This window comes from Sus scrofa, chromosome 8 (assembly GCF_054392235.1).
Source record: "Sus scrofa isolate SSC_HxYL_T2T_F1_AM1 chromosome 8, Sscrofa_HxYL_maternal_Yorkshire_Landrace_v2.0, whole genome shotgun sequence".
NCBI classification, from domain to species: domain Eukaryota; kingdom Metazoa; phylum Chordata; class Mammalia; order Artiodactyla; family Suidae; genus Sus; species Sus scrofa.
This window is the reverse complement of record NC_139390.1, coordinates 30,962,014-30,975,014: the sequence shown is the minus strand read 5'-3', so window position 1 is coordinate 30,975,014 and position 13,001 is coordinate 30,962,014. Positions and strand designations below refer to the sequence as shown.

The window sequence follows — 13,001 nt, the reverse complement described above, 5'->3', positions numbered from 1 at the left end:
ATGATTGCTTTAAAATAACTGATGGGGATTCTGAAAGGAAGGTGAGGAATTTAGGAATATTTTCTTAGAAGGTAAATGTAAAAATATGGCATGGGGCAATTTTAGATTTTACATTAAGGATTTCTTGTTTATTTCTCAATATTCATGGAGTGGCTTTAAAATGAAAATTTAAAAAAATAAAATGAAAATTATTTTCTGGAGTATCTTTTTTTTTGAGGCATTGTATTTCTTGGATTACACTTGCAGATAGAAAAGGAGCTTTAAATCTTTCTATAAATCAGGTGATTTAGAGGAAAGGCTTTCTGCTAGCATACATCCAATAGTCACTGGAGATGAAGTAGAAGACAACCAAAAGAACTACTTGTCATTTATGGGCTTTTTTTTTTTTTTTTTTTTTTTTTTTCTAACTATGATTATTTTTTGCAGGACCTTAATTCCTATTTTACATCAGAAAGCAAAGAGAGGTACTCCACACCAAGCAAAACAGGCTGTGCACTGTATACATGCCATATTCACAAATAAAGAAGTCCAACTTGCACAGATTTTTGAGGTATATATAATACATAAGATGTGCTTTTGTTGATTTTTATTTTCACGTTCTGGGGTTTGATGAAGATAGAAAGTAGGTTTTTTTTTTTTTTTTTTTTTTTTTGGTTAGTCCCACTCTAGAACATAAATTCCATGGGGCTAGGGACTCTGTTTTAATCAGCACTTTAGATATTCCCAGCCTTTAGATTAGATTGTATGTTCAAATACTACATGCTGAAGGATGTTTTGTGTGTGTGTGTGTTACATTTTACTTGTTTATATCTACCTTTTATGTGGGTTTTTTCCCCTTATCTTTTTTCCTGCATTTTTAATCTTACTAAATTTCAGTAGGTAAAATAAGAATCAAATGTCTAATATGGCGAGTTACTTTTTCTTTTTTTTTTTGGTCCTTTTGCCATTTCTTGGGCCGCTTCTGCGGCATATGGAGGTTCCCGGGCTAGGGGTCTAATCGGAGCTGTAGCCACTGTAGCTGCCGGCCTACGCCAGAGGAACAGCAACGCGGGATCCAAGCCGTGTCTGCAACCTACACCACAGCTCACGGCAACGCCGGATCCTTAACCCACTGAGCAAGGGCAGGGATCGAACCTGCAACTTCATGGTTCCTAGTCAGATTCTTTAGCCACTGAGCCACAACGGGAACTCCTATTTTTTTTTTTTTTTTTTTTAACGGCCACACCTGTGGCATATGTAAATTCCCAGGCCAGGGATTGAATCCCAGTTCCAGCTGCAACCTACACCACAGTTGCTGCAACATCAGATCCTTTAACCCACTGTGTCAGGCTCCCGATTGAACCCACACCTCTGCAGCAACCCAAGCTGATGCAGTCAGATTCTTAACCCACTACACCACAGTGGGAACTCCTTTTTTGAAATTTTTGCCAACGTTTATTATTATGAAAATTTTCAGACATGCAAAAAAGTTGGAATAATTTTTACAACTATATTCCCTACCTAGGTTCTTCCCATAACATTTTACTATATACATGCTTTATTACATATCTATTCATTTCCCTTTTATTCCCTTTATCCACCCATCCATTAACAGCTCTTCTTTTCTTTGGATGCGTTTCAAAATTGCAGACATCAGGACACATCCTGTCTGAAGTTACTTTTTGATCATCTCATTAGAGCAGATTTGTTTGGGCATGGTAAATTCAGGAAGACTCAGGAACATTTGCTGTTTCTTTAGAATGTCTAGATGTTTTGTTTATAAAACAAAGTGGTAAAACAAAGTGGTAATTTTGACTGTTTTATTTTTATAGCCACTTAGTAGGAGTCTGAATGCTGATGTACCAGAACAACTTATAACTCCATTAGTTTCATTGGGCCACATTTCTATGTTAGCACCGGATCAATTTGCTTCCCCAATGAAATCTGTAGTAGCAAATTTTATTGTGAAAGATCTCCTAATGAATGACAGGGTAAGTTTCTCATTTAATTAAATTTAGAATCACGAGATTAAGACTGTTTTACATCTTTATTTGCCACAGAAACATTTCTGTTTGTGTAATTCTCTTTTACTTTTAAATTATTGTGTATTTTCCCTCCTTAATTATTTTCTTAAATTTCCAAATGACATCTTTACTTTGCTTTGCTTGTGGCTATATCCATTTTTTCCCAGTACCATTTGTTGAGGAGACTGTTCATTTCCCAATAATTGGTCTTAGCACTCTTGTTAAAAAAAAAAAAAATCAATTGATCATATTTGTGATGGTTTTCTGGGTTCTCTGTTTCATTCCATTGGTCTGTATGTCTATACTTATATCAGGTATCAGCCACACTGTCTAGATTACTGTAGATTTGTAATTAAGTTTCAAAATCAGGAAGTTTGAGCCTTCCAACTTTGTTCTTCTTTCCCAGTCCTTACATGGTGACTTTCCTGTGGGTTTCTTACAACACAAGAAACTTAATGAGCAAAATTTTAAATAGTTTTCTAAAAGTAAAATTTATTCAATTGTCTGTAGTCAACAGGTGAGAAGAATGGAAAATTATGGTCTCCAGATGAAGAGGTTTCCCCTGAAGTACTAGCAAAGGTAAATTTGTATAGGTCTTGGTAACTTTTATGTTGAAATAATGAAAGTTTATAGTATCCTTTTAAAAAACTAATAGTTAATAAGCATTTTAAAATCAGGCTCTTTATTTTTATACATTGCTGTATGTCAGCATGTTCCTTAGACCTTGCTGCCATGCTAAGATAATTTAAATGAGGCCATTTGACGCAGAGATTGTTGCTCAGAAGCATCTCAAGTCCAGCCTCATTACCACCGTCTAGAGGCATATTAATATTAACTTGGCAAAAACAGATGGCTGTCATCAAAATGGTAACTTTTTTTTTTTTTTTTTTTTTTTTTTGCTTTTTAGGGCCACACCCACTGCATATGGAAGTTCCCAGACTAGGGGTCCAATTGGATCTGTAGCTGCCGGCCTATGCCACAGCCAAGGCAATGCTGGATCCCCGACCCACTGAGCAAGGCCAGGGATCAAACCCACGTCCTTGTGGATACTAGTCAGATTCTCTTCCACTGTGCCACAACGGGAACTCCCCAATTTGGTAACTTTTGATAGATATAATTGTTCCTCAGTAAAGTTATTTTTTTTTTTTTTTTTTTGTCTTTTTTGCCATTTCTTGGGCCGCTCCCGCGGCATATGGAGGTTCCCAGGCTAGGGGTCAAATCGGAGCCATAGCTGCCAGCCTACGCCAGAGCCACAGCAACATGGGATCCGAGCCGTGTCTGCGACCTACACCACAGCTCACGGCAACGCCGGATCCTTAACCCACTGAGTGAGGGCAGGGATCAAACCTGCAACCTCATGGTTCCTATTCGGATTCGTTAACCACTGCGCCACGACGGGAACTCCAGTAAAGTTAATTTTTAAAGTGGTAGTCTTGGAATTTAAAACAGGACATCTTCATTTTCCTCTTACTTGATAAACTGTTTCAGCATGAGTAGCTTTATAGTCTCATTTATTCTATCAACTCCTTTTTCCAGGTTGTCAGTAAATATAGCAAGTGATACCTACATCCTTTATCTAGTTCTTGTGTGTATATTGTTAAACATATATAACAGTATATGTTTTGAGTGTAAGCCTTCACGAAAATTATGACACAAGTAATTAGGAAATCTCAAATCAGACTGGATGGTTTCTTCAAAATAGTTTTTCAGTACCACAAAAAAAAATAAAGTCTTTCTAAATAGTTATTTTTAATCACTATAATCAGTATAGGTATTTTTAAACAGTATATTTTTAGATGATTAGAAAATCTTAGGCAAGTGTCCAAATACAAAAAGTCTGAGATCAGGAGCCAGACCTTGGACAAGTTATCTATCATAGTAATATGTCTAAGTTGCCTTATTTATTGGAAATAAGAATACCTCCCTCATGGAGTTGTTGGAGATTAAATAAAGTAATGCATGTACAATTCTGGGGAAAGTACCTAGTACATATCGAACAGAATCAATTGTAGTTTTTATTATTATTCTATAGACTTATTTAATAAAACATCTGCTGGCAAATAATGTCACTAATCTAATTAAAACAAGTTAATCTTCCCTTGAAGTGGAATTTTAAGTTGCTTGCTTTCTTTCGCATGTTAATGTTTTACAGGTACAGGCAATTAAACTTCTGGTAAGGTGGCTGTTGGGTATGAAAAACAACCAGTCTAAATCTGCCAATTCAACTCTTCGGTTATTATCAGCGATGTTGGTTAGTGAGGGTGACCTGACAGAGCAAAAGAGAATCAGGTGAGATTTTTCCTCCAGTTTTTTTTTAAGCTCAAGATGTTGGTAGAGCTTACATAGTAAGGGAATTCATTTGCTTAATGAATGACTGTTATAATTGCACTGTGTGCTTTGTGTTCAAATTTTATATACTTACTTGGGGTTTATATCTCAATAATTATGGTATATTTTTCTTCATTCCTACAGACTGACCTTTTTCCAGTGAATTTTTAGTCATTATCACTATATCAGTGTTATAGTTATCTTCATCATTTGGTTCAATTAAACAAATATTTGTTGAAACACTGCTATTTGCAAAAAACTACAAAAAGCATTGCAGCAAAAACAGATAAAATTCAGTTGTTATCTTTAAGGAACTTACCACGTAGTTTAGTAATTGAACAAGTAGAGTGACTTTGTGCCATGAAAGAGATAAACATTTCAGTGTAGTTTCACAGAAGGAAAAGTTGCAGCCTCCTAGTGGTTTGCAGAAGACTCTGTAAGGTTCAAGTCTATTTCTATACATTTTCACTCTTCAAATCTTCAAAATCACCATTTATTCTTTCTATTCCTTTTAAGATGAAAATAAAAGCCAAAATTTTCATAATCCTTATTTCTTACAAATTTTTTATTTACTAGGGTCCAGGAAAAATAACTGAAAAATTCTACTTTCGATACATTCTTACTTTAAAATTGATGTTAGAAGATAGATTTAACTATTCATTTGTGCTTTCAGTATTTATTGAGCACTCTCATACCAGGTACTGCCAAGCTTTTGAAAGGTACAATAATCACCCCTTCTAAGGAATATGCATTCTAGTGGAGAGATAGGAAATGCGTACTTACAGAAGAGATGCTGAATGCTTTGATAAACTGAAGAAAACAAAAAATATTTTTTACCATAGAATAAACCCAGGGTAGGGAGTTCCCTGGTGGCATGGTGGGTTAAGCATCCGGCATCGTTACTGGTGTGGCACAGGTTTGATCCCTGGCCCAGGAACTTTCGAATGCCACAGGTGCAGCCAAAAAAAAGAAAGAAAGAATAAGCCAAGGGTAGCTTTGCATGAACAAATTAAAGATTTGGGATGAGGAGAAGTTTTAAATTTGGGAAAACTATGTACAGTATATAGCAAAGGCATAATAATAGCTCTTACAAATAAATAGGCAGGATCCCCAATAGAGATGAAAATTATATATTACTAGTTTACCTTTAAAAAAATATTTGACAGAGTTCTGTTGTGGCTCAGCAGTAATCAACCTGACTAGTACCCATGAGGATGCAGGTTCAGTTCCTGGCCCTGCTCAGTGGGTTAAAGATCCAGTGTTGCCATGAGCTGTGGTATAGGTTGGAGACGAGACTTGGGTCCTGTGGCTGTGGCTGTGGCGTAGGTCAGCAGCTGCAGCTTCAATTCAACCCCTGGCCTGGGAACTTCCATATGCTACAAGTGTGGCCCTAAAAAGAAAAAAAAAAAAAGGCAAAAAAAAATGTTTTGACATCACTAAAAACAATTTTAACTTCCATGGTACTACCTCTTATCTATCAAATCAGCAAAAAGGAAATTTTTAAGCAATCGTTGTTTCATGGAATCAGGAAATAGGTTTCCTCATTATTCCTGTGAATATAAATAGGTACAATCTTGGCGGACAGTTTGGCATTTTGTGTCTAGGTCCTTAAAAATGTTAGCCTTTGGCTCTTTGTTTTTACACTTATGAAATTATAAAAGAATCATACAAAAATATATACACAAATATTTCTTTCCAGCTTTTTTTTTTATCATCACAAAAGATAAAGGAATAGTTAACTGTGGAACACACATATCATGAGGTATTAGGCAGATCTTAATTAGCTATTACACATCTCATGGTTTAGCTTGGGCTCTGGAATCAGAAACTTATTCAAACTTTGTGCTCCATTTACTAGTTTTCATAAATCACTTTTCGAAGCCTCAGTTTCCTCTTCTTACAGAGTTTAGTACTCAGATAGTAGCATTAATTATAATTCCTGAATCGTTTGCCTCAGATACCATTTGAGGGTCCCTCATTGTTAGCAGTGCTCACGTTGATAGTTACGATAGTTACGTTGTCCAGAAGTGCCATGTTTCTCCTCTTCTATGCTAAGTAATAACCCCTTGTGAATTCAAGCCAGCTTTTCACATTTTCCCAAAGTGTTTAAAATATCAAAGCTATGTTATGTTCCACAAAGTTGTTGAAGTAAGATGTCTGTCTTTTCACCACATCATTATCACATTTTAGCATTTAGGTAATAAAAGTCGACTGGGTGTGGGTAGGGTGAGAGTGCCTGGACCTCCTGTTCTCCCTTAGAAAACTTCCTGCTACAAAGGAAAGTCTGCCTCAAAGACTAGTACCTAAGAGACACTGGCGAGCACCTCGATATCCTTTCCTTTTAGATATTTGTCTGATGCCTCCCCTTTTCTGGTGAAGATAACCTCCTAGTTCCTAGTCCCTGCATTTCATCAGACATGTGTAGGCTTAAGATTGATTTCTGTTTCGTCTGTGTACATATGTATATGAATTTAAAGATCATAGGAAATGGGGAACTACTGTCCATTTGGCTCAGCAGCTTAAGGACTCTTTGTTATCTCCAGGAGGATGCAGTTCAATCCCTGGCCTCGTTCAGGAGGTGGGTTGGGGATCCAGCATTGCTGCCTGCTGCGGTGTGGCTCACAAATACAGCTCAGATCCAGTTTCACCATGGCTAGGTATAGGCTGCAGCTAGCTTGGGAACTTCCATATGCTGCCAGTACAGCCATAAGAAGAGAAGCATTTTTTTTAATCATAAGAAATAGATTTTAAATGACAGATGATTGTTAATTTTTGAGTTTTTCATGTCAAGATTTCTGTGATCTGGCTGTGGCTCTGGCATAGGCCAGCAGCAACGGCTCCAATTAGACCCCTGGCCTGGGAACCTCCATGTGCTGTAGGTGCAGCCCTGAAAGACCAAAAAAAAAAAATCTATGATGAATGTGAATTTCTCTTAAAATGAGGAATACAGTTCCTAATGTAAGTGGTTCTTGCTAGTGTTGTAGTTAATGCTATTATGAGTGTAAGATAGATGCTCCTCTGTGGTGGAGGATCTAAGCTACAGTGAAACTGCAAATGAAGGCAGACATAAAAAACAAGAATGAAATTTTGCCATTTGCAAGAACAAGGATGGACCTGAAGGGTGTTATGCTTAGTGAAATAAGTTGGACAAAGAATGACAGTTCTGTATGTTATCATGTATATATGGAATCTTAAAAAAAACACAAGAAAACCAGTGTGTATAACAAAAAGACATAATAACTATAAACAGAATGTAGAAAACATTTGAATCTCTAAGTTGTATGCCTGAAATTAATATAATATTATAAATCAACTATACTTCACTAAAATAAGTAACTAAATAAATTTTTTGTTGTTGTTGTTGTTGTTGTTGTTGTTGTTGTTTTTTGTTGTTGCTATTTCTTGGGCCGCTCCCGCGGCATATAAATAAAAATTTTTTAATGAAGGTAGGCAAATAATATCATAGAGTCACAATGTTTTGAGCCTTCTTCTCTGCTGTGAGTTCAAGGATTCAAAGTAACTCCCATTTTAGTATTTTATGTCATTTTAAACATAAATTATGCTAAAGACCTTACCAGTTAATAAGGGAGCAAAGCATTTTATGAATCATAATGATTATAGGAAATGTTTATTTCTTTTTTGTTTATAGTAAATCTGATATGTCTCGCTTGCGATTAGCTGCTGGTAGTGCCATAATGAAGCTTGCTCAGGAACCTTGTTACCATGAAATTATAACCCCAGAACAGTTTCAGCTCTGTGCGCTGGTTATTAATGTAAGTAACAATCTTATTTTTGTCATTTTCTCGGCCTTCAAAGTTAAATTCATTTGCTTGCTGTGGATTACAGATCCGTATATGTTTGGATGGCTACACAAAAAGGACTGTTATTATTACTTTCTAACCAGTTATCGCCCCCAAATTCTTTACTCTTTCAGTATAATCGTCTTCTTGTCATTACTGTTTTTTAATAAAAACATTTAAAATGCTTAAACTGGGAAGTTCCTTTGTGGCACAGTGGGTTAAGGATCCATATTGCCACAGCAAATGTTTGCCAGTTTTTAAAAACTAAGAGTTTCTGGAATAGTTTTTTAAACGTTAGTATTTTTATTTAAGTATTTTTGGTTTTGTGCTGCTGTAGGATGAGTGCTATCAAGTAAGGCAGATATTTGCCCAGAAGCTACATAAGGCACTTGTAAAGTTACTGCTCCCATTGGAGTATATGGCGATCTTTGCCTTGTGTGCCAAAGATCCTGTGAAGGAGAGAAGAGCACATGCACGACAGTGTTTACTAAAAAATATCAGTATACGAAGGGAGTACATTAAACAGAACCCCATGGCTACTGGTAAGTAACTTTGAAAGTTCTCAATGTGTAAATATATTTTGTCAATGTATCAATTTGTGGAGGGTTTCATTTTATGTATTTCTTTTGTAGTTTATAATAACACTGGGATTTTCATAGAATGCTGTTGTTGTAGTTAAAATATACTTAAAATCTAAAGTCCTAGTGTCTTAGTTCTCTTTATAGTACCTAAAACTATTTGGAGGCACTACATTTTTCTTATGGGATCAGCAGTGTGGATTGATTTGAACACATTGCTCTGATGTCTGAGAGTAAAGAATTATTTTCCTACCTTTGCCAGGGATCTTAAGTTACCCTTTGTGTAATTGAAAATTATCCTTTGTCTTTAGTAGCTTTCACAATTGAAAAAGTATTTCAGTATCATCTAAATACGTTGCATCTAATTTAGAAATGAGGGAGGGGAGTTCCCATCACGGCTCAGCAGAAACGAATGTGACTAGCATCCATGAGGACAAAGGTTCGATCCCTGGCCTCACTCAGTGGGTTAAGGATCTGGCGTTGCTGTGAGCTGTGGTGTAGGCCACAGACACAGCTCAGATCTGGCGTTGCTGTGGCTGTGGCGTAGGCTATCGGCTATAGCTCCAGTTTGACCCCTAGCCTGGGAACCTCCATATCCTACTGGTGCTGCCCTAAAAAGATGAAAGAAAGGAATGAACAAACAGAGGGGAAAATGTTAACTGAATGGTTAGAATGTAAAATTAGAGATGGATTTTATAAAAGCTGTTATTACTGTTGTTAATAAAATGTTTTCACTTTAGAGAAATTATTATCACTGTTGCCTGAGTATGTAGTTCCATATATGATTCACCTGCTAGCCCATGATCCAGATTTTACAAGATCACAAGATGTTGATCAGCTTCGTGATATTAAAGAGTAAGTTATGTGGATTTTTAAGAATTCTGAAAACTATTTTTACTTTTTTAGGTGTTCTCCCTATGGCTCACAGGGTTAAGGATCCAGCAGTGTCACTGCTATGGCTTTGGGTGCAGCTGTGGCATGGGTTCAGTCCCTGGCCCAGGAACTTCCATATGGGTGCAGCCATAAATAAATAGATAACTAGATAAATAAGTTGTTTTAATCAACTCTGCCTCCTGTAGCTTTTATCACTGAAATTGTATCAAAATCTTAACAATTGGGAGTTCCCGTCGTGGCGGAGTGGTTAACGAATCCGACTAGGAACCATGAGGTTGCGGGTTCGGTCCCTCCCCTTGCTCAGTGGGTTAACGATCTGGTGTTGCCATGAGCTGTGGTGTAGGTTGCAGACGTGGCTCAGATCCCCCATTGCTGTGGCTCTGGTGTAGGCCGGAGGCTACAGCTCCGATTAGACCCCTAGCCTGGGAACCTCCATATGCTGCGGGAGCGGCCCAAGAAATAGCCAAAAAAAAAAAAAAAAAAAGACAAAAAAAAAAATCTTAACAATTGGAAGAGATGTTATATCTTTTCGAGCATTACTATTAAGTATCAGACTATGAACTCTACATTTTGAAGGCTTATTCAGTTGTTGCTTCCAACACATCATTCCAGTGATAGTGTCTTTATATTTCAAATGCTTGAAAATAAATCTGCCTTAAAAAATATTTTGAGGAGTTCCCGTCGTGGCGCAGTGGTTAACAAATCCGACTAGGAACCATGAGGTTGCGGGTTCGGTCCCTGCCCTTGCTCAGTGGGTTAATGATCCGGCGTTGCCGTGAGCTGTGGTGTAGGTTGCAGACGCGGCTCGGATCCTGCATTGCTGTGGCTCTGGCATAGGCCGGAGGCTACAGCTCCGATTCGACCCCTAGCTTGGGAACCTCCATATGCCGCAGGAGCGGCCCAAGAAATAGCAAAAAAGACCAAAAAAAAAAAAAAAAAATGTTTTGAGAGGAGTTCCCTGATGGCTCAGTCAGGCTGGAGATCTAGCATTCTCACTGCGCTGACTCAGGTTGCTGCTGAAAGGTTTTAAAAAAGATTATTAGTTTTATTTGATTTACATATATATTTATGGCCACACTGTGGTATATGGAAGTTCCCAGGGCAGGGATTGAATCTGAGCTGCAGCTGCAGCCTGCATCACTGCTGAGGCAACACATATCCTTTAAACCACTGCACCAGGCTAGGGATCAAACCCATGTTTCTGCAGCAAACCGAGCCACTACAGTTGAACTCTTAACCCACTGCACCACAACAGAAACTCCTGGATATGTATTTTAAGGAGCCCCATAATTATCTTTCAGGAGACATAGGTTCTAGTCTCTGCTATGTGGGTTAAAAACTTCATTTCTCTGTGCTTCTTTGCTTAGATTGCCTTACCTATAAAATCAGGCTATGAAATAGATAATTCCTAAAATGGCTTCCAATTCTAATTTCTGTTTATTTTGTAGATGTTTATATTTTATTTGCGAATTCTTTTTCTTTGTTTAATAACTTTTATTTTGGAATTTCTAAGAAAGTACTTTTATAATGTGAAAAGGTGATGTATTTGCTGAGAACACAAGGTCTATCTTAGGGAATCTTTTAGCCCTAATTCAGTCTTGTGGAAAAGGAATTAGATTTGAGAGGCAGCAATGATGTGGGAAGGTTAAACATTTCATTTTAAGTTACCATATAACTTAAGTGTTAACTTTTCCTTTTCTAATTAAAGTGTACAGTTTCTTAAGGTATACAGTTGGACTTTTGAGATCTTGTTTTTTAATGAAGAGTGTTTTTCAGCTATAAATTTCCCTTTTAGTGCTGAATTCTATGAGTATGATATGTTGCATTTTCGTTTTATTTGTTTCTAATTTTCCTTGAGATTTCTTTGATTTTTTTTGGTTATTTAAGAGTGTGGTTTAATATCCACGTATAAGTGCCTTTTTCAGTTTTCCTTCTTTTATTGACTTACAATGTCATGCCATTCTGGTCAGAAAAGATACTTTTTATTATAATTTCAGTCTTTTAAAATTTATTGCCATGTTTTGTGGCCTACCATATGGTCTGTCCTAGAGACTATTCCATGTGCACTAGAGGAAAATGTGTATTCTGCTATTGCTAGTTGGAATGTTCATATATATCTGATATGTCAGATTGGTTTATAGTGTTTTGCAGGTTCTCTGTTTTCATTTTCATCTCCTGTCTGTTTTTTCTATCCATTCCTGAACATAGGATATTGAAATCTCTCTTTTTCTTGTTTTTGGCCATGCCCATGGCATATGGAAGTTATCAGTGTCATCCTTCTGGGTTTCTTGAAATCTTTGTTTTACTTTAAATCCGTTTTTGTCTAATCCAAAAATAGCTACCAGCTCTCTTTTAGTTACTATTTGCACAAAATATATTGTCCTTATACTTTCAATTTCAAATACTTTGTGCTTTTATATCTAAACTAAGCCTGTTGTAGACAGGATATAGGTGGAATTTTTTTTCCTTAATCCACTCTGCTTATCTTTGCTTTTTCATTGCTATATTTAATCTATTTTCATTTAAAGTAAATACAGATTAAGGAAGGAGTTGCTTCTGGGTATGTTTTTCTCTGTGTTTTATATTTTTTGTTACTGAATTCCTCCATTATTGCCTTTCTTTTTTGTATTTACAGTTGACCCTTGAATAACACCAGTTTGAACTGTGAGGGTTCACTTACGTACAGATTTTTTTCGGTAGTAAATACTACAGTGCTATAAGATCCATAGTTGGTGGAACCACAGATACAAAGGAGCATCATATACAGAGGAATCAATTATATGGAGGGCCAAGAATAAGTTAAGCATGGATGACTATGTGGAAGGTCAGCCGTAGTTGTTTTTTATAGGGACTTTTTTTTTTTTTTGCCTTTTAGGGCCACACCTGTGGCATATGGAAATTCCCAGGCTAGACATTGAATCAGAGCTACACCTGCTGGCCACAGCCACAGCAGCTAGGGATCTGAGCTGCCTCTGCAATCTACACTACAGATCATGGAAATGCCGGATTCTTAACCCACTGGGTGAGGCCAGGGATCAAGTCTGCATCCTGATGGATACTAGTCAGGTTTGTAACCTGCTGAGCCACAACTGGAACTCTCTGTAGGAAAGCTTTTTGATTCGTTTTCTTTTTTTTTTTTTTTTTTTTTTTAGTTATTTTCTTTTTCTTTTTTGGCCACACCCATGACATATGGAAGTTCCCAGGCCAGGGACTGAATCAGAGCCACAGCTGCAACCTGTGCCACAGCTATGGCAATGCCAGATCCTTAATCCACTGCACCACAGCAGGAACTTCACTTTTTAGTTATTTTCTTAGTGATTACACTTAACACCTTAAAGTTGTAACTATCTAGTTTGCATGATAGAAATTTAGTTTGAATATTATACACTCTGCTCTTA

The 13,001-nt window shown here is 36.9% G+C and overlaps 1 long non-coding RNA gene across 14 annotated transcripts in view; it reads left to right on the top strand.

Annotated features, from left to right (window-relative positions):
- Positions 1-13,001, top strand: part of LOC102159861 (sister chromatid cohesion protein PDS5 homolog A) — a 145,383-nt gene that overhangs the window by 93,943 nt on the left and 38,439 nt on the right. For all 14 annotated transcript variants that reach the window (XR_002346613.2, XR_002346609.2, XR_002346612.2 and 11 more), the window contains exons 20-26: positions 427-550; positions 1,812-1,970; positions 2,514-2,582; positions 4,156-4,292; positions 7,981-8,104; positions 8,469-8,673; positions 9,450-9,564. This is a non-coding gene — a long non-coding RNA (sister chromatid cohesion protein PDS5 homolog A). The remainder of the gene's footprint in view (positions 1-426; positions 551-1,811; positions 1,971-2,513; positions 2,583-4,155; positions 4,293-7,980; positions 8,105-8,468; positions 8,674-9,449; positions 9,565-13,001) is intronic.